Source organism: Gopherus evgoodei, chromosome 18 (assembly GCF_007399415.2).
Source record: "Gopherus evgoodei ecotype Sinaloan lineage chromosome 18, rGopEvg1_v1.p, whole genome shotgun sequence".
In the NCBI taxonomy this organism is placed as follows: domain Eukaryota; kingdom Metazoa; phylum Chordata; order Testudines; family Testudinidae; genus Gopherus; species Gopherus evgoodei.
The window spans coordinates 165,895-188,121 of NC_044339.1; the positions used below are offsets into that span (position 1 = coordinate 165,895).

A 22,227-nucleotide genomic window follows, 5' to 3' on the forward strand; every position below is an offset into this window, starting at 1 on the left:
TTTGGACTCTTGTCTGAGGCAAACAACAACTAAATAGGGCAACATGGGTGAGTAAAGTATCATTCACCTTCCCTCAGCAGATTCTACAGCACAAGTTAACTCTTCTCAGGGTTGTGCTATCAACAATGCTGACTTAGAGATGTCTTGACACATAAGGAAATACTTTTTAAAGCAGCTTTAAGCACACAGGGTAAGTTTGCTGCAACCAAATGTGCAACAGAAAAAAAAAAATCTGTGGGGTGAGGTAGGGGGCATGGCATTCAGTCTTGTTCTGCCAAGGAAGGCACACCTACTTACTACGATCATGCAACACACAATACCAGTGACTAAAAGATATACTGGTTAGTGAAGACTTTTACATTCTATCTTCATAGTCGTTCTGAGACTCAAACCAATAAAGCTAGACACAAGTGTTTTATAACATCTGAAGGATTAGAAGTCCTGCTTTAGAGGATATAAAGAATACCAACCTCTAAAAAGCAGTTCAAGAGGTATCGACTGTTTAAAAAAATATAAGAACCATAGGTGCCAACAACATGGGTCCAGGGCTGTAGCACCATGGAAAACACCTGCAGCCAAGCTTTCCTCCTCACCCCCGGGTACCTCTTGCCTGCCGGTAGCCATGCTGATCAAGTCATCCCCCTCCCTGCCACCACGATCAGCTGTTCTGCAGCATTCAGGAGGTGCTGGGAGGGAGGAAAAAGGTGTGTGTGTGTGGGGGGTCATCGAGCACCTCCCGGGTACATAGGAAGTCAAGAGTCTATGATCAGAACTAAAGTATTAAAAAGCAAGATAATCAGAATGAATTGATTTCAAGCCATGGATATCACTTTATTTTAGTAAAATAATTTTCCAATACTTGGTTATTGAATGGTAGATATTGCTCAAGAGTTCCAAACAAGATGCGCTGCAAAGCAAAAGTGAAAATTTGAGTTTTAAGTATTGTAGCACAGAAATGTGCTACATGCTATCCACTAAGTAATTTAAAACCAGCACAGAAATAAGTTTTAAACTAGTCTTCAACAGACTACTGCCCCTCTGAAATCCTCTAGATATTTCCTGGTTCACTGAAGATGTCACAAAACGCAACTCACAAACACAAGACATCTGACTGCAACTCAGGATATCTGCCACATCACAGAATGCTGCATCCTGTAATACCTTCAGTACCAAAAAAAAAAGTTTCACAAAGGGAACAGTTAAAATTCACTTCTTTGCTGAATAGGCCTTTCTAACCAAATTCTGAGAGGCACAGTGATCATTACTGATCTTCACTCTGCTTCCATTTTTATTTTGCAGCTCACCTTTAATTGGAGAACAGGGTGCACAGCCTGTTGTCCTGATAAGGAAGCTGGTCCAGTAGAATAAAGCCATTCAAGTCAGCCCAAAAAAATTACGAGGCTAAAACACCTTACTAAATAAAGAGGAAGAACACACACTTATTCTCTGTGTTCTATCAGGTGTTTATTTGGTAGTTTCTGTATTAAAACGAACAAGAGTACTTGTGGCACTTTAGAGACTAACAAATTTATTTGAGCATAAGCTTTTGTGGGCCCATAAGTTTATGCTCAAATAAATTTGTTAGTCTCTAAGGTGCCACAGGTACTCCTGTTCTTTTTTGCAGATACAGACTAGCATGGCTGCTACTCTGAAACCTGTCTATATTAAAACTAACTCGGAATTTCATTTCTATTTAATAGCTGGTTAAGCACCACTTCACCATAGGTTCCTCCACCAGTCACCTCCATAAAGCAACTTTTATGCTAATTTTGTCCCAATTAAGCAGCAGACTTTGCCATTGACTAGCCTTATGCTGTACAGGTTTCCTGGAAGGTGTCCTACCTAAGCAGACGTAGAATCACAGAATATCAGGGTTGGAAGGGACCTCAGCAGGTCATCTAGTCAAACCCCCTGCTCCAAGCAGGACCAATCCCCTTTCTAGTTAAGTAGCTCCTGATTAAGAGGCAAAGACCATATCTGTAACTCCCTTGAGATTCCCCGTCCCAGAAATCTCTTACAGACTATTCAAGTCCATGCATGCATAATAAGCAGTTCCTGTTTCAATTAAAAAAAGAATAACGGTCCAATATGAAGATCTAACAACTCACAACCTGCCAGACTAGAAAGAAGTTATTTGGCCTCATGAGTACATAAGAACATAAGAACAGCCATACCAGGTCAGACCAAAGGTCCATCTAGCCCAGTATCTGTCTACCGACAGTGGCCAATGCCATGTGCCCCAAAGGGAGTGGACCTAACAGGCAATGATCAAGTGATCTCTCTCCTGCCATCCATCTCCATCCTCTGACAAACAGAGGCTAGGGACACCATTTCTTACCCATCCTGGCTAATAGCCATTTATGGGCTTCACCACCATGAATTTATCCAGTTCTCTTTTAAACACTGTTATAGTCCTAGCCTTCACAACCTCCTCAGGTAAGGAGTTCCACAGGTTGACTGTGCGTTGCATGAAGAAGAACTTCCTTGTATTTGTTTTAAACCTTCTGCCTATTAATTTCATTTGGTGACCCCTAGTTCTTGTATTATGGGAATAAGTAAATAACTTTTCCCTATCTACTTTCTCCGCATCACTCATGATTTTATATACCTCTATCATCTCTACCCCAGTCTCCTCTCTTCCAAGCTGAAGAGTCCTAGCCTCTTTAATCTCTCCTCATATGGGACCCTCTCCAAACCCCTAATCATTTTAGTTGTCCTTTTCAGAACCTTTTCTAGTGCCAGTATATCTTTTTTGAGGTGAGGAGACCACATCCGTACACAGTATTCGAGATGTGGGCATACCATGGATTTATATAAGGGCAATAATACATTCTCACTCTTATTCTCTATCCCCTTTTAATGATTGCTAACATCCTGTTTGCTTTTTTGACCGCCTCTGCGCACTGTGTGGACATTTTCAGAGAACTATCCACGATGACTCCAAGATCTTTTTCCTGACTTGTTGTAGCTAAATTAGCCCCCATCCTATTGTATGTATAGTTGGGGTTTTTTCTTCCAATGTGCATCACTTTACATTTATCCACATTAAATTTCATTTGCCATTTTGTTGCCCATTTAGTTTTGTGAGATCTTTTTGATGTTTGTCAAAGTCTGCTTTGGTCTTAACTATCCTGAGCAGTTTAGTATCATCTGCAAACTTTGCCACCTCACTGTTTATCCCTTTCTCCAGATCATTTATGAATAAATTGAATAGGATTGGTCCTAGACTGACCCTTGGGGAACGCCACTAGTTACCGCTCTCCATTCTGAGAATTTACCATTAATTCCTACCCTTTGTTCCATGTCTTTTAATCAGTTCTCAGTTCATGAAAGGACCTTCCCTTTTAACCCATGACAGCTTAATTTATGTAACCGCCTTTGGTGAGGGACCTTGTGAAAGGCTTTCTGGAAATCTAAGTACATTATGTCCACTGGATCCCCCTTGTCCACGTTCGTTGACCTCTTCAAAGAACTCTAATAGATTAGTAAGACACGATTTCCCTTTACAAAAACCATGTTGACTATTGCTCAACAGTTTATGCTTTTCTATGTGTCTGACAATTTTATTCTTAACTATTGTTTCGACTAATTTGCCCGGTACCGACGTTAGACTTACCGGTCTGTAATTGCCGGGATCACCTCTAGAGCCCCTTTTAAATATTGGCGTTACATTAGCTAACTTCCAGTCACTGGGTACCAAAGCCGATTTAAAGGACAGGTTACAGATCTTAGTTAATAGTTTCGCAACTTCATATTTGAGTTCTTTCAGAACTCTTGGGTGAATGCCATCTGGTCCCGGTAACTTGTTAATGTTAAGTTTATCAATGAATTCCAAAACCACCTCTAGTGACACTTCAATCTGTGACAGTTCCTCAGATCTGTCACCTACAAAAGCCGGTTCAGGTTTGGGAATCTCCCTAACATCCTCAGCTGTGAAGACTGAAGCAAAGAATCCATTTAGTTTCTCCGCAAGGACTTTATTGTCTTTAAGTGCTCCTTTTGTATCTTGATCATCAAAGGGCCACATGGTTGTTAAGCAGGCTTTCTGCTTCTGATGTACTTAAACATTTTATGACCACCTTTGGAATTATTGGCTAGCCGTTCTTCAGACTCCTCTTTGGCTTTTCTTATTATACTCTTTCACTTAATTTGGCAGTGTTTATGCTCCTTTCTATTTCCTCACTAGGATTTGACTTCCACTTTTTAAAAGAAGTCTTTATCTCTCACTGCTTCTTTTACATGGTGGTTAAGCCACGGTGGCGCTTTTTTAGTTCTTCTACTGTGTTTCTTAATTTTGGGTATACATTGAAGTTGGGCCTCTATTATGATGTCTTTAAAAAGCGCCCATGCAGCTTGCAGAAACTTCACCTTAGTCACTGTACCTTTTAACTTCTGTTTAACTAACCCCCTCATTTTTGCATAGTTCCTCCTTTTGAAATTAAATGCCACAGTGCTGAGCTGTTGAGATGTTTTTCCCACCACAGGGATGGTGAATGCTATTGTATTATGGTCACTATTTCCAAGCGGTCCTGCTATGGTTACATCATGGACCAGTTCCTGCGCTCCACTCAGGATTAAATCTAGAGTTGCCTCTCCCCTTGTGGGGTCCCATACCAGCTGCTCCATGAAGCAGTCATTTAAAGTATTGAGAAATTTTATCTCTGCATTTTGTCCTGAAATGTTCGCAGTCAATATGGGGATATCTGAAATCCCCCACTATTCTTGGGTTCTTAATTTTGATAGCCTCTCTAATTTCTCTCAGCATTTCACCATCACTATTACTGTCCTGGTCAGGTGGTCGATAATAGATCCTAACGTTATATTCTTATTAGAGTATGAAATTTCTATCCATAGAGATTCTATGGAACATATGGATTCGCTTAAGATTGTTACTTCATTTGAATCTACATTTTCATTCACATATAGTGCTACTCCCTCCCCGCACGACCTGTTCTGTCCTTCCGATATATTTTGTACCCCGGAATGATTGTGTCCTATTGATTGCTCTCATCCACCAAGTTTCTGTGATGCCTATTATATCAATAGCCTCCTTTATCACAAGGCACTCTAGTTCACCCATCTTATTATTTAGACTTCTATCATTTGTGTACAAGTACTTTAAAAACTTGTTCCTGTTTATTTGTGTGCCCTTTTCTGATGTGTCAGAATCTTTTTTATGTGACTGTTTATCATCTGATATTATCCTTACATTATCCTCTTCCATCCTCTGCTCCTGACTATAACCTGGAGAATCTCTATCATTAGACTCTCCCTCAAGTGAAGTCTGTGTCCGATCCACATGCTCCTCTGCAACAATCAGCTTTCCCCCATCTCCTAGTTTAAAAACTGTTCTACAACCTTTTTAATGTTTAGTGCCAGCAGTCTGGTTCCACTCTGGTTTAGGTGGAGCCCATCTCTCCTGTACAGGCTCCTCTGATCCCAAAAGTTTCCCCAGTTCCTAATGAACGTAAACCCCTCCTCTCTACACCATCGTCTCATCCACACATTAGACTCTGAAGCTCTGCCTGCCAACCTTGCCCTGCGCGTGGAACTGGGAGCATTTCTGAGAACGACAGCATAGAGGTCCTGGATTTCACTCTCCTCCCTAGCAGCCTAAATTTGGCTTCCAGGACAACTCTCCTACCCTTCCCTATGTCATTGGTACCTCCAGCTTCCATCCCGGACACATCACACGATCCATTGTCTACAGCCAAGCACTGAGGTACAACCGCATCTGCTCTAACCCCCAGACAGAGACCAACACCTACAAAATCTCCACCAAGCATTCTCGAAACTACAATACCTGCACGAGGAAATAAGGAAACAGATCAACAGAGCCAGACGTGTACCCAGAAGCCTCCTACTGCAAGACAAACCCAAGAAAGAAACCAACAGGTCTCCACTAGCCATCACATACAGTCCCCAGCTAAAACCTATCCAACGCATCATCAGGGACTTGCGTGGCAGGCTGGTCCTCGCCCACAGGCAACCTGCCAACCTGAAACATATTCTCACCAGTAACTGCACACCGCACCATAGTAACTCTAGCTCAAGAACCAATCCATGCAACAAACCTCGATGCCAACTCTGCCCACATATCTACATCAGCGATACCATCACAGGACCTAACCAGATCAGCCACACCATCACCAGTTCATTCACCTGCACATCGACCAATGTAATATACGCCATCATATGGCAGCAATGCCCCTCTGCTATGTACATCGGCCAAACTGGGCAGTCACTACGGAAAAAGATAAACGGAGACAAATCAGATATTAGGAATGGCAATATACAAAAACCTGTAGGAGAACACTTCAACCTCCCTGGCCACACTATAGCAGACCTTAAGGTGGCCATCCTCCAGCAAAAAAACTTCAGGACCAGACTTCAAAGAGAAACTGCTGAGCTTCAGTTCATCTGCAAGTTTGACACCATCAGCTCAGGATTAAACAAAGACTGTGAATGGCTTGCCAACTACAATGGCATGGTTCGACACGGTTCCGCACAGGGAGCTGTTAGTTAAATTGGAAAAGATGGGAGTGAATATGAAAGTTGTAAGGTGGATAAGGAACTGGTTAAAGGGGAGACTCCAGAGGGTCGTATTGAAAGGTGAACTGTCGGGCTGGAAGGAGGTCACCAGTGGAGTCCCTCAAGGATCGGTTTTGGGACCGATCTTATTTAACCTTTTTATTACTGACCTTGGCACAAAGAGCGGGAATGTGCTACTAAAGTTTGCGGATGACACGAAGCTGAGGGGTATTGCTAACACGGAGAAGGACAGGGATACTATTCAAGAAGATCTGAACCACCTTGTAAACTGGAGTAATAGAAATAGGATGAAATACAACAGTGAAAAGTGCAAGGTCATGCATTTAGGAATTAATAATAAGAATTTTGGATATACGTTGGGGGCGCATCAGTTGGAAGCGACGGAGGAGGAGAAGGACCTTGGGGTACTGGTTGATAGAAGGATGACTATGAGTCACCAATGTGATACAGCTGTTAAAAAAGCAAATGCGATTTTGGGATGCATCAGGCGGGGTATTTCCTGCAAGGATAAGGAGGTGTTAGTACCGTTATATAAGGCGTTGGTGAGACCCCATCTGGAATACTGTGTGCAGTTCTGGTGTCCCATGTTCAAGAAGGATGAATTCAAACTGGAACAGGTTCAGAGACGGGCTACAAGGATGATTCGAGGAATGGAAAAACTGCCTTATGAAAGGAGACTCAAAGAGCTTGGCTTGTTTCGCCTGGCCAAAAGAAGGCTGCGGGGGGATATGCTCGCTCTATATAAATATATCAAGGGGGTTAACGTTAGGGAGGGAGAGGAATTATTTAAGTTTAGTACTAATGTAGGCACGAGGACGAATGGGTATAAACTGGATATTAGGAAGTTTAGACTTGAAATCAGACGAAGGTTTCTGACCATTAGGGGAGTGAAGTTCTGGAATAGCCTTCCGAGGGAAGTAGTAGGGGCAAAAGACTTTCCTGGCTTTAAGACAAAGCTTGATAAGTATTATGGAGGGGATGTTATGATAGGATTGTTAATTTGGGCAATTGATCTTGAATTACCACCAGACAGGTCTGCTCAATGGTCTGCGGGGAGATGTTGGATGCGATGGGTACTGAGTTGCTGCGGAGAATTCCTTCTTGGGTGCTGGCTGGTGACTCTTGCCCACATGCTCAGGGTTTAGCTGATCGCCATATTTGGGGTCGGGAAGGAATTTTCCTCCAGGGCGGATTGGCAGGTGCCCTGGAGGTTTTTCGCCTTCCCCTGCAGCGTGGGGCACGGGTCACTTGCTGGTGGTTTCCCTGCAGCTTGAGGTCTTCAAACCATTTTTGAGGATTTCAATAACTCGGTCCTGGGATAGGGGTTGTTATAAAATTGGATGGGTGGGGTTCTGTGGCCTGCCTTGTGCAGGAGGTCAGACTAGATGATCAGATTGGTCCCTTCTGACCTATGAGTCTATGAGTCTATAAAACCTACATGTACCACGCCCACCGGCTCCTCCCCAGCACTACACAAGTCTGTCTAGATATAAATTCTTCCAGTCCCAGTACATTTTCCTAATTACTAATCTCTAATCAGTAGTTAGGAGAGAGAGAAAGAAAATTTATACATCACAGGCTTTTTTGGAATAGATGGATGTGATGTATACATTATGAAGAAAAAAACAAAAACAAAACAAAAAAACCCACTTACCTGCCTTTAGTAACTGTTGTTCTTCAAGATATGTTGCCCATGTCGATTCCATTCTAGGTGTGCGCGTGCTCATGTGCATGGCCGTAGGAGATTTTTGCCTTAGCAGTACCTGGAGGGCCGGCTGTGGCGCTCTCTGAAGTGCTGCACTCATGGCGCTGTATATTAGGCACCGTCAGCCCCTCAGTGTTTGGCTGCCCCAGGCTGGGCTGGCGAGTGTGAAGACAAAGGGCAACGATGACCAAAACTACCATCCCTTCTCCTCATAGGTCCCAGATAAGGCTGTCAGGGTGTTAGCGGTGGCAGAGGTCTGAAGGGTTTCCTGACTGATTGAAGAGTGTGCATGCCCCACAAGCAAAGGTAGCTCTAGTGTCCTTCAACCCATGCAGCCTGGCGTCCATTTGGTCTGAGAACAGACCAATTCCGTCAAAGGGAAATCCTAGATCGAGCCCTGCATCTCTTGGGAGACGCCTGTAGTCTGGAGCCAGGGACTATGTTGCTTGACCACTGTGGATGCAACAGCCATTGCCACCAAATATGCCGTGTCCCATGCCATTTACAGGGAGCCCGCTGCCATGCCCTCCTCCACCAGTGTGCCAAACTCTTGGGCCAACCCCTGAGGAAGGGATTCCTGGAACTTTCTGAGACCATCTCAGAGATTAAAATTGTGCCGGCAGCCCAGCAAGGCCTGATGATTCATCACCCGAAACGGTAGGCTGGCAGTAGAATAAATTTTTCTCCCAAATAAGTCAAGTTTTTCAGCGTCCTTATTTTTGGGAGTCAAGGAGGTGGGGACCTGCTTGTTCTTTTTGTTGGCTACAGATATAACCAGTGAGCCGGCGGCTGGTGCATATAAAGGCCAGCACAAAGTATTTTTTCTCGGTCTTTTTAAAGGTGGATCGAATGGAGGAGGAGGTCGGCCACAAAGCCTTGGCTATTGTGAGGACCCCCTCATGCATGGGCAGGGTGACTCGGCCATGCATAGAAGCCAAGAGGACGTTGAAGAGGGTGTCCTCCTACTCCAACACCTCTTGCACCTCGAGCACCAGTTCTCGACGGGGTCGACGAGGAAGACTGGACCACGGGTGGGGGTTCTGGGATCTTGATGGCCAGAGAAAGAGGCTTTGGGGTGGGCACAGGTTCTTCTGCACCATCCTCAGAACAGACTTCCAATACTGGATCCGGTGCCGGTGGGGCTGCTGCTCTGTCATGGCCACCAAGGAGTGCTATGGAGGCATCGTCACGACTGCTACACCCCATGCTCTCCAATACTGCCACTGCACTTGCCACTGGTCATGCTGCCATTGTAGTGCTGCCAACGAGGGAGCGGGCTCTGGTGCCCCACAAGGTCGATCAGACCGTAACGACGGGCTGACCTGGACCTCTATACTGGAGGAGCCACCTTCCGGTGACCAGGGAGGAACCATCAATGCCTGAGTTTGTTTGCTGGTAATGTCTACTGGTGACCATTGCCCAGGCATAACTGAACTGTAACTGCAGTGTGGTGAGTGGTACCGATGCCGAGGGGAACGGTACTTGATGGGGAACATTCTCATCATGCTGGTGATCGGGACCGACGCCTAGAGGACGACAGTTGATTCAGTAAGCAGTGCTAGGAATTGTAAGGGGAGGGTCAGCCCCATGGGAAACCGGAAGCTCACTTGGGCAACTGACGTCACGATGGGGATCTGCCCCACGATACCCGATGAAGCAGAGAAGATAGACTCCTTCTGTCTGGCGACTGATGTTGGCCCCCTCTTCCCTAAGAGTCTTAACGGCGAGCTTGTCCTCTTTGGGAGTCTTAGCCGGGTCCTGCAGCACTGGGGTCATTGTCAGAGCAGGTGGAGACCTGTGCTCTCTCTGTACTATGGGAGCCTGGGCTGATTGAAGATGCAGGCAGGCATGCATGTCCCAAACCACTCCCAAGAGTTATGGCAAACCTTTCAGGGGGCTGGGTGACCCAGCCGGGGAGGCACAATCACGTGGCTCCGGAGCAGTCTGGTGGGCAGGCCAGGTCCCTTGATAGATGACCCCTGGGTCTTCTTGCTCGGTGTCATGGAGCGCTTCCCGGACTATTACTTCAACACTAGCGATGGCGAATGGAGCCAGGAGGAGTCAGGTGCTGGTGGTGCGCTTTTCACAGAGGCCAAGGCATTTGGTGCGACCTGCCCAGACGGCTCAGAAGCCGGGCGGAAGGTGGACTCCATGAGGAGAGCCCTGAGGCAGATGTCCCATTCCTTCTGGGCACAGGGACAAAAGTTGTTGCAGATCTGGCACCGCTTGTGAACGTGTGACTCCCCAGGCACTTGGGGCAGCTGCTGTGGCAGTCACTCACAGGCATAAGCCTGCTGCACTCTGACCAGGGCATGCCCCTCCTGGGGCAAAGTCCCACTGGGACACTAACTACTTACCAACTACACCTCTACCTTGATAGAATGCTGTCCTTGGGAGCCAAAAAAATCTTACCATGTTATAAGTGAAACCATGTTATATTGAACTTGCTTTGATCCACCGGAGTGCACAGCTCTGCCCATCCTGGAGCACTGCTTTACTGAGTTATATCCAAATTTGTGTTATATCGGGTGGCGTTATATCGAGGTAGCAGTCTACTTAAGACCAACCAAGTGAACTATATACACAATGGCCTTAAGGCCCGACGCTCAAAATGGAAGACAACCGCTAGCTCTTGTCAAGCAAGAGAGGTGCTCCGACTGACCATCATGGGCAGTAAGAAGGAACTGAGGGGGCGTAGGGCCAGTGGTGCCTGACATACCATGGCGTGAGTTCAGCACTCTAGAGGGTGCCACAGCTGGCCCTACAGGTACCACTAAGGCAAAAATCTCCAGCGGCCACACACGTGAGTGTGCACACACCTAGAATGGAATCGACATGAGTAAGCACTTGAAGAAAGATACAAAATACTACAGAGGGAGCTTCATTGTAAATCTGAGCGATACAGCACTGAAATGAAAATGTAACCAAACGTAACCAAAATTTGGACATCTGAGTCCCAATAGCATTAACAGCAGTAGTAACTAAAATCAGGACATACAGGTTAAATGCTGTATTTGTGATTACACATACGCTAATCTTCACTGCAAAAAACCTGTCGGTGTACACTGAGATCGCTAACTCAAGGAAGCTTTCTCGATGTAAGTTCATATTGGACACAAGGCCTCATAATCTAAGTCGTGCAGAACGCATTGCCATCTACAGCCTCAGAAACCACCCTGACATTACCATCAAAGAGGTTGATAAAGGAGGTGCTGTTGTCATCATGAACAGGTCTGACTACCAAAATAGGCCGCCAGACAACTCTCCAATACCAAATTCTACAAGTCCCTTCCCTCAGATCCCACTGAGGAATACACTAAGAAACTGCACCATCTACTCAGGACACTCCCTACACTAAGACCGGAAAAAATCAACATACCCTTAGAGCCCCGAGCAGGGTTATTCTATCTACTACCCAAGATCCACAAACCTGGATATCCTGGACGCCCCATCATCTCGGGCATTGGCACTCTCAATGAAGGACTGTCTGGATATGTGGACTCTCTACTCAGAGCCTATGCCACTAGCACTCCCAGCTATCTCCATAACACCACTGATTTCCTGAGGAAACTACAATGCATTGGTGACCTTCCAGAAAACACTATCCTAGCCACCATGGATGTAGACAAACATCCCACACACAGATGGAATACAAGCTGTCAGGAACAGTATCCCTGATGATGCCACAGCACAACTGGTTGCTGAGCTCTGTGCCTTTATCCTCACACACAACTACTTCAAATTTGATGACAATATATATCTCCATATCATTGGCACCGCTATGGGCACCCGCATGGCCCCACAATATGCCAATATTGTTATGGCCGACCTGGAGCAACGCTTCCTCAGCTCTCATCCACTCATGCCCCTTCTCTACCTATGCTACATTGATGACATCTTCATCATCTGGACCCATGGGAAGGAGACTCTGGAAAAATTCCACCACGATTTCAACAGCTTCCACCCACCATCAACCTCAGCCTGGAACAATCTACATGGGAGGTCCACTTCCTAGACACCACGGTGCAAATACATGATGGTCACATTAACACCATCTTGTACCGAAAACCTACCGACCACTATGCCTACCTTCATGCCTCCAGCTTCCATCCTGGGCACATCACACGATCCATTGTCTACAGCCAAGCACTGAGTTACAACTGCATCTGCTCTAACCCCTCAGACAGAGACCAACACCTACAAAATCTCCACCAAGCATTCTCAAAACTACAATACCCGAACGAGGAAATAAGGAAACAGATCAACAGAGCCAGACGTTTACCCAGAAGCCCCCTACTGCAAGACAAACCCAAGAAAGAAACCAACAGGACTCCACTGGCCATCACATACAGTTCCCAGCTAAAACCCCTCCATCTACAACCCATCCTGGACAATGATCCCACACTTTCACAAGCCTTGGGTGGCAGGCCAGTCCTCGCCCACAGAGGACCTGCCAACTTGAAACAGTCGCACCAGTAACTGCACACCGCACCATAGTAACTCTAGCTCAGGAACCAATCCATGCAACAAACCTCGATGCCAACTCTGCCCACATATCTACACCAGCGACACCACCACAGGACCTAACCAGATCAGCCACACCATCACCAGTTCATTCACCTGCACGTCCACCAATGTAATATACGCCATTATATGCCAGCAATGCCCTTCTGCTATGTATATCGGCCAAACAGGACAGCCTCTGGGGAAAAGGAGAAGTGGACACAGATCAGATATTAGGAATGGCAATATACAAAAACCTGTAGGAGAACACTTCAACCTCCCTGGCCACACTATAGCAGACCTTAAGGTGGCCATCCTGAAACAAAAAAAACTTCAGGACCAGACTTCAAAGAGAAACTGCTGAGCTTCAGTTCATCTGCAAATTAGACACCATCAGCTCAGGATTAAACAAAGACTGTGAATGGCTTGCCAACTACAAAACCAGTTTCTCCTCCCTTGGTTTTCACACCTCAACTGCTAGAACAGGGCCTCATCCTCCCTGATTGAACTAACCTCATTATCTCTAGTTTGCTTGCATATATATACCTGCCCCTGCAAATTTCCACTACATGCATCTGACCGAGTGGGTATTCACCCACGAAAGCTCATGCTCCAAAACGTCTGTTAGTCTATAAGGTGCCACAGGATTCTTTGCTGCTTTTACAAGGCACTGATAATCTCAACTAGCTTTATGAAGCTAAATAACTATCCATACCTTGTCTCTACTAGGCTTTTACATCTTAATTTAGGACTAGAAAGGACCTCCCTGGATCACCGAGTCCAAGCGAGTTCTCTCAGCGTTGTCTCCTCCACTCTCTACCCCCGCAAAAAACACCATAAACTCCAGTTTCTCTATTTCCATCCATCCTCTAATCTTCTGAATTCTAGAGAAGCAGCTCAGCAACAGATCACTAGAGCCACTACATGGATACAAAATCTGTATCCGCATCCAATCCGCAAACATAGTCCACAGATAACTGCATCCACGGATGCAGATATCCGTGAATATAAGGCGGATAAACACAGGTTTGCAGGACTCTACAGATCACTTCTATTGGATGAGAAGATAACTTATCAAAACCTAATTGGTGTTATCCATTATTTCTAATTTGATGACCAGAGCCAGGTACTGCAGCATTAAACCTTTCTGGCCCTCTCCATGCTAGGGATGCCAGTGATTAAAATAATATCTAAACATGGTTATAGCATTATGTACAATTCCGTTACATAGAATATTATGGTTGGAAGAGACCTCAGGAGGTCATCTAGTTCAATCCCCTGCTCAAAGCAGGACCAACACCAACTAAATTATCCCAGCCAAGGCTTTGTCAAGCCAAGCCTTAAAAACTTATAAGGATGGAGATTCCATCAGCTCCTTAGGGAACCCATTCCAGTGCTTCACCACCCTCCTAGTGAAATAGTGTTTAATAATATCCAACCTAGACCTTCCCCACTGCAACTTGAGACCATAGCTTCTTGTTCTATTACTGAGAACAGCCTAGCTCCATCCTCTTTGGAACCCCCCTTCAGGTAGTTGAAGGCTGCTATTAAAACCCCCCTCATTCGTCTTTTCTGCAAACTAAATAATCCCAGTTCCCTCAGCGTCTCCTCGTAAGTCATGTGTGCCCCAGCCCTCTAATCATTTTTATTGCCCTCTGCTGGACTCTTTCCAATTTTTCCACATCCTTCTTGTAACATGGGGACCAAAACTGGACGCAATACTCCAGATGTGGCCTCGCCAATGTCAAATACAGGGGAATAATCACTTCCCTCGATTTGCTGGCAATGCTCCTACTTATACAGCCCAATATGTCACTGGCCTTCTTGGCAATGAGAGCACACTGCTGACTCATAACCAGCTTCTTGTCCACTGTGATCCCCAGGTCCTTTTCTGCAGAACTGCTGCTTAGCCAGTTAGTCCCAGCCTGTACAGGTGCATGGGATTCTTTCTTCCTAAGTGCAGGACTCTGCACTTGTCCTTGTTGAACCTCATCAGATTTCTTTTGGCCCAATCCTCCAGTTTGTCTAGGTCACTCTGGACTCTACCTTCACTCCAGCACATAAAGTTCTCCCCACAGCTTACTGTCATCTGCGAACTTGCTGAGGGTGCAATTAATCCCATCGTCCAGATCATTAATAAAGATGTTGAACAAAACTGGCTCCAGGACTGACCCTTGAGGCACTCCGCTTGATACCAGCTGCCAACTAGACATCGAGCCATTGATCACTACCTATTGAGCCTCACAATCTGGCCAGCTTTCTATCTACCTTATTGTCCATTCATCCAATCCATACTACTATAACTTGCTGGCAAGAATACTGTGAGAGACTGTATCAAAAGCTTTGGTAAAGTCAAGATATATCACATCCATCCCTTTCCCCATATCCACAGAACCAGTTATCTCATCATAGAAGGCAATTAGGTTGGTCAGGCATGACCTGCCCTTGGTGAATCCACACAGACTGTTCCTAATCACCTTCCTCTCCTCCAAGTGCTTCAAAATGGATTCCTTGATTTTGCCAGGGACTGAATGGTAGTTCCCCAGGTTCTATTTCTTCCCCTTTTTTAAAGATGGGCACGACATTAGCCTTTTTCCAATTATCCGGGATCTGCCCCGATGGCCATTGGGTTTTCAAAGATAACAGCCAATGGCTCTGCAATCATATCCACCAATTCCTTTAGCACCCTCGGATGCAGCACATCCAGGCCCAAGGACTTGTACTCATCCAGCTTTTCTAAATAGTGCTGAACCACTTCTTTCTCCACAGACAGCCGGTCACCTTCTCCCCATACTGGGCTGCCCAGTGCAGTAGTCTGGGAGCTGACCTTGTTAGTGAAGACAGTGGCCAACAAAAAAAGCATTGTGTACATTAGCTTTTTCCACATCCTCGGTCACTAGGTTGCCTCCCCCATTCAGTAAAGGGCCCACACTTTCCCTGATCACCTTCTTGTTGCTAACATACCTGTAGAAACCCTTCTTGTTCCCCTTCACATCCCTTGCTAGCTGCAACCCCAATTGTGCCTGGCCATCCTGATTACACTTTTGCATGCTCTAGCAATATGTTTATACTCCTCCCTAGTAATCTGCTCAAATTTCCACTTCTCGTAAGCTTCCTTTTTAAGTTTAAGATTTCAAGCTAAGCTAAGCCAAATCAAGCACGTCGCCTGCCAAATTTACTATTCTTTCTGCACTTCGGGATGGTTTGTTCCTGTGCCCTCAATAAGGCTTCGTTAAAATACAGCCAGCTCTGCTGGACTTCTTTCCTCCCCTCATATTAGCCTCCCAGAGGATCCTGCCCATCAGTTCCCCAAGGGAGTCTAAGTTTGCTTTTCTGAAGTTCAAGGTCTGTATTTTGCTACTCTCCTTTGTTCAGGATCCTGAACTCAACCATCTCATGGTCATTGCTGACTAGGTTGTCACCCACTTTTACTTCTTCTAACAATTCTTCCCTGTTTGTAAGCAGCAGATCAAGAGGAGCACGGCCCCTAGTCGGTTCCTCCAGCACTTGCATCAGGAAGTTACAGGTAATATTATAACCATGCTGAGGAACTGCTCTAGAACTCTAAAGGATCAGCATAGAGCAGAAGTTTCTGCTTCCATGGCTGTTTAAAAACAGCACTGGTATTTTTTGTCCTCTGGATTGGAGCACAAAACCACTTGACCCATATGAGGACTGTTTTCAAACAGTTTTAGCTATAGTTCACGAACTAGAATCCTAATCTTTGCTATGGCTGGAGACTTTTGGAGGGCACAATATCCTGAGTTCAAAAGTCAGTGTCTCAACTTGAAGTTTATTGTATGTTTGGGTCAGAAGCTTAAAGCTAGTATAACGGAAAATTTGTTATGGAAACACTTGAAGTTATGGGCAAAAGATGGATACTGGAATACAGACGTCACCCAAAATTTGATATACTACTGACACTTGAAGGGAGATTTTTATCACTAATACTATGTATCAGGGAGAGATGTTTACAAGTGAGAAATAGGACTGTTAAATTCATGCTAACTGCATAACATTTTATACAGGTTTTTTTTTAATACTAACAAGTGTGCGTGTTCTTGACATAATCCACTAACACTCATATATATATTTTTTTTATATAAAGAAATTTTTTACTTATATTATCTCTCTCAAAAGGTTATAAGAGGACATCTTAGGTCACTTGTAAACAGACAATAAAAGACATCAGCAACAGCCATCATAGTTTCAACCAAAAAGAAAAATGTGAAAAAAATTATACCCTAAAGACTGAAACAGCTCCCATATTTGTCTAAATTATGAAAAAAAAACTAACTCTGCATTTTCCTGAATTGCACTAGTGGTTATATACTTAGGAATAACTTTTAAGAATAATTATGAGAAATTGTAAAAGCTAGAGTATATATTTACAGTGTACTCTTACTGGGTTCTCTCCATGGAACTACAGAATGTGGGGTGGGAAAGGAGTTTTATGTCCTGTGCATCCTTGATTTACTGAGACCTTCCACTTTATTCTCCAATACCCTTGGATCATATCTTCTAACAGCCATCCTTCTGGTGGAAGGGAACTGGATGGCTCTCCCTTTACAGTTCATTAGTGAGTGAAGATAAGTTAAACAGATCAAAATAGGTGCTGTAATGGCAATACCCAACCCCAACTCATCACGGCTCCCTGGATGCATAACACTTATGACAACTTCAGGAGCAAGAGATTGTTAAACCCTAGACCAGTGGTCTCCAAACTTTTTTGATCACGCATCCCATCAGTAAAAAAATTTTGAGCATGCACCCCCTGCTGTGCCACAGGGCTGGCTCTACCATTTTTGCTGCCTCAAGCAAAAAAAAGAAAAAGAAAAAAGGCATCTGAAATTTCATGTGTTGTAATTGTAGGGCTCCTGACTCAAAAAGGAGTTTGGGGAGAAGGAGGGGAAATCACAAGGTTATCATGGAGTGGGGGGAAACTGTGGTACTGCTTCTCTTAGTTCTTCGCTGCTGCTGGTGGTGGCACTGCTTTAAAGCTGGGCAGCTGAGGGAGTAAGGATGGCATGGTACTGTAACGCCTCAATTAAAGTCGTCCTGGTTAACGTTGTTACGTTGCTGATTAGGGAATATGCTCGTTGCAGAATGCTCCCTTATAACATTGTTTGGCAGCTGCCTGCTTTGTCCACTGCTTGCAGAAAGAGCAGCCTGTTGCAGCTGGCTGGTGGGGGCTTGGAACCAGGGCAGATCGGCAGCATCCTCATCAGCTCCCTTCTCCCCTAAGTTCCCTGTGCAGCAGCTGCCCAGCAGGCTACCAACTGCCAGCAGTTCAGCTATCTCCTGCCCTCTGCCTTGGAACTGTTCCCCAGAGCCTCCTGCTTCCTGCATAGGAGAGGGAAACTAATGTCAGGGTGTACCCCTCCCCCCACTTACCCCTTCTCCATACAGAGCAGGGAGAAGACAGCTGCAGTCTCAACTTCCTGATCTTTTAAAGGTAATGTATTTAGAATGTGGTGTCAGTGTACTTAAAAGGGCAATGCACATCTCTTTCTCTCTCCCACACACAGGGTGTGCATCTCGGTCTGCCATGCTGTCTCCCCTCTCTCCATTCGTGCTGTCTTGTAGAGTATGAGGCTACATTAACAACGTGTTAACCCCTGAGGTCTCAGCCAAATGCTAGCTCATCATTTAGCAGTAAGGCATTCCCTGGGAAATATGCCACTCTATTCCACCCTCTAACTTCACCACCTCAACCAAGCTTCACAATCATCACTGCTGTGTACAGTATTAAATTGTTTGTTTAAAACTTAGTGAGAGTGAGAGAGAGAGAGTGAGTGTGTGTAAATAAATAAATAGCCAGCCACCCTTACTTCTGCACTGCTGCCTGTGGAGCTGAGCCGGCAGTCAGCAGTCGCCACTCCCCAGCCACCCAGCTCTAAAGGCAGCAGCACAGAAGTAAGGGTGGCAAGGTATCGTACTTCTCTACTGCTGGTGGTGGTTGGGTATTGCCTACAGAGCTGGGCATCTGGCCAACAGCCGCCTTCTCTGGCTGCCCAGCTCTGAAGGCAGTGCTGAAGTAAGGATGGCAATACTGTGACATGATACGCCCCCCCCTTTTGTGTCAGGACCCACAATTTGAGAAACATTGGTCTCCTTCATGAAATCTACATAGTATATGGTAAAAGCACACAAGACCAGATTTCACAGCCCATGACATGTTTTCATGTCCATGAATTTGGTAGGGCCCTATTTATAAAACATCAATATTTAAGTATCTTTTTCCATATAGTAAAGATATGCTTGCCAAAGGATTTTTTTTTGTTAGAAGAGAGGGAAAACGAAGAAAACATTGTGTATTTTTAGTAAAAATAAACACTACATGCCTTCTTAAACACGCAAATTGGGTGTGTTTAAGAAGCCTGCTATGAGCGACAACTCACATGCTTGTTAACCTAGAATGAAGGTTAGCAGCTATGTCAGATGCCTGACTACACAAACTTGCACATGAAATGCTGATATAGGTGAGCTGAGAGTCACAGAGCAGAAATAAATGTGATGCTTGTGGTTGGGTGTTAGCTAAACATCTCCTCCCTGATGACAAGCAGGTCTCCATGACTTATAGATTTGTTGCCAGTGAGCAGTTATCACATAGGAAATTTGTTCTGAGCAGGGTCAACTATGACAGAGTTTGTGTTCCCAAGCTGCAGATGTGGAAAATGCCATAGTCAGTAGATTCCCAACTGATGTAAACTCTCACTGCTCTGTTGATTTAAATGGACCTATGCCAATTTGCACCAGCTAAGAATGTGTTCACTGTTCTGTTCTTTTGTCTACAAGAACATACATAAGGTTTCAACCAAGAACACAGTCCAGAGGGGTGGACAGGCTAATAAATCCAGAATGCTTCCACTTTGGAACAGTCCAATTTTCTCTGGTTATAGAATTTACAGCCTCCACTACTTTTTAGGTGGGAGAGGAGAGAAGATAAAGGTTTAGATTTTGAAACGTCACCAAAGAAAAAGTTTTTTTCTCCAATGAGATGGAGAACGCACAAGGAATGGTGCCTTCTATTCTAGGATTTGAACCATAGCTTCTAACAGTTTCTAAACACATTCCAACATGGATGACGGCTTTTCTTTTGGAAACATAATCACCGTGAAGAGTTGGGCCACTGCTGAAGAAACCATCCCAACAGTGGCAATTAAGAGAGCTACCACTGGATTTAAAATCTCCTTGTACTGGCAAAGACAGTGGTGAAAATGGTGTTAAAGCAGCTGGTGTTAAGAAATTCCTTAAGTCCTCATCAGTTTTATTTAGGATTTATGACAGAGAGGCTACTGATATTTTTGGTGGTTGTGCTACCCCAAGCGACTACACTTTCACAGGGCCCATGCTGATTTTGTTAAATCTGTCAGCAACATCGAACAGCATCAACCTTAGGGAAATAAGGTGGATGAAATAATATTATTGGACCAACGTCTACCATTGAGAGGGAGACAAGCTTTCAAATTTACACAGAACTCTTCTTCCGGTCTGGGAAAGGTACTCAGAGTGTCAGCTAAATAGAAAGTGGAATAGCATTCAGTTTAAGGACTTGATACATTTTTCCAGAGGCTGCTCAAGGTGAAGTAGGCAGTTAACACTTCTGTAATTGCAGGACAAAGAAGGGCTGGTAGGTTACAGTTTGTTGTAGTGAGCCATAAACCCGGTGTCTTTACTGAGTCCATGATTTTTAGTGTCTAGCATGAACAACACTGCAATCAATCAGGGAGTATCATGTATCACTTCCTCTCAAAGGCCTCGCAAATACCGGATACCATCAGGTGCAGTCTTTTATCCCTCCCAATACATAAATGCTACAGATGAGAGAGGTAGTGAGGGCTTACAAACCGCGCTGTCAGTGGCATTCAGGCGGCGCTTCGTTCTACATCTCGTTTCACTCAACTCTGCCGCTTTTGTGCTTGTAAGGCTTGTCTCTGGGTGGGACTGAACCGGGACAAGCCCAGAAACATGCTGCTCGGTCAGGGAGTTTATCCAGAGAGGTGGAATGGGGCTCTTTCACTTCTAGAGGGCAGGCCTGTCCCCAGCCCAGCCCAGCCTTGGAGGCACATCGGATCCCCCACCGCAGCTGGATATGCGGGTAGCGGCGGCTCTCCATGCTGAGCCAGCCCAGAAGAGCACATCGGATCCCCCACCGCTGCTACCCCCTCTGTCACTGCAGGCTGCTCTGCTGCAAAGCGCAGTACCTGGAGGAGGGGGCGGGCGGTCTCTGACGAGCTCGGGCGGGAACAGGGCGCTGCATTCGCTTTCCGCAGCTCCTCCAACGCCCGGTCGCCCCGGTGACAGCTGAGCGCTGCTGCCCGCGCCAGGACGCCCCACGCCGCCTCAGGCTGGAGCCTGCTCAGCTCCAGGTCCCTTCCCGCCCGGCCCGGCCCGGCCGCTCCGGGCACTAGGCCAGCGGCGCGAGGCACCAGGGGGCCGCTGCCTGCCCCCCCCCAGGCAGCCGATAAGCGCTCGTCCGACCCTCCCAGCAACAGCGGCGCGGCCCGGCTCCCCCCCCTCCGCGGGGGCGGGGGGGCTACTCACCGGCAGGCTCGGCGGACACAAAGCGACCCCTCTAATGGCGGCGATGGGAAACCCGGGGCAGACAGGGGAGGGGGCGGGCACAGTCGCACCGTAGCCAATCGAAGCCCCCGAGCACCGTTCCAAAGCCAGCCCGGCCCTTCACTCAGAAACACCCTGAGCTGACGGCCAATCAGCGCCGAGGCACAGAGCGCAGGCGCACAGCGAGGCGGGAATCGGCGCCGCACAGGGCAGCCCCAAACAAAACAAATCGGGAACGCGCGGAGCGGGGCGGCCTGCAGTGGTGGCCGGGAGCGTCCCCTGCCTCGGCTCCCTCAGTGCTGCCCGCGGGGCCTGACACTGAGACAGCGCGCGCCAGCCGCCCGCGCGCGCTCCCGAGAGGAGACACGAGCCCTGCAGCACGCGCGCCCCCAGCTGTCTCGAGAGAGACGGTGACTGAGGCAGCGCTTAGCGCCTGCTCGGGCTGGGGCAGCCGACCCCAAGGACCGGGCGGGGGAGCCGGGCCAGGCTCAGCCAGCGCCTGGGGTTAACTGGCGGCCAGGGGTGTTTAAATCACAGAACGTCCCTTGTCACACTGAGAGCTGGGGAGGGGCTGCACTGGTTAATGACTTTGTGCAAAGAAAACCCCCTTGCCAAAGGCCTACAGCTCTTCCCCTGTTCTTTGTGCGTTGCTGTGAACGCAAAGACACGTTCTGCCAGTGTAAACAGCTTTCGGCAGCCGGAGGATAGCCCACCGTTCAAAGAGCGAGCACGCTGGCCAGCATCTCTGCTGGTCCTAGCCGCCTCGCCCCTTGTAAGCCCTGGGAAGTGGGACGCTCCCTTTGCACATGTGGCAGGGAAAGCAGCCAGACAGCAGGACATTTAAAACAGAATGCCAAGAAGGAAGTAGGGCAGCACAAGGTGCTGATCAGGGACCCAGGATG

At 46.4% G+C, this 22,227-nt stretch overlaps 1 protein-coding gene across 6 annotated transcripts in view; it reads right to left on the bottom strand.

The window, feature by feature from the left end:
• Positions 1-21,404, bottom strand: part of HP1BP3 (heterochromatin protein 1 binding protein 3) — a 95,794-nt gene extending 74,390 nt beyond the window's left edge. For 4 of the 6 annotated variants that reach the window (XM_030537697.1, XM_030537698.1, XM_030537699.1 and 1 more), the window contains exon 1: positions 21,308-21,391. The gene's annotated coding sequence lies outside the window, so the exon portion shown is untranslated. Of the gene's footprint in view, positions 1-21,307 lie in introns of all 6 variants that reach the window. The other 2 variants (XM_030537701.1, XM_030537700.1) reach the window with 2 other exon arrangements.
• Positions 21,405-22,227: the final 823 nt, after the last annotated feature.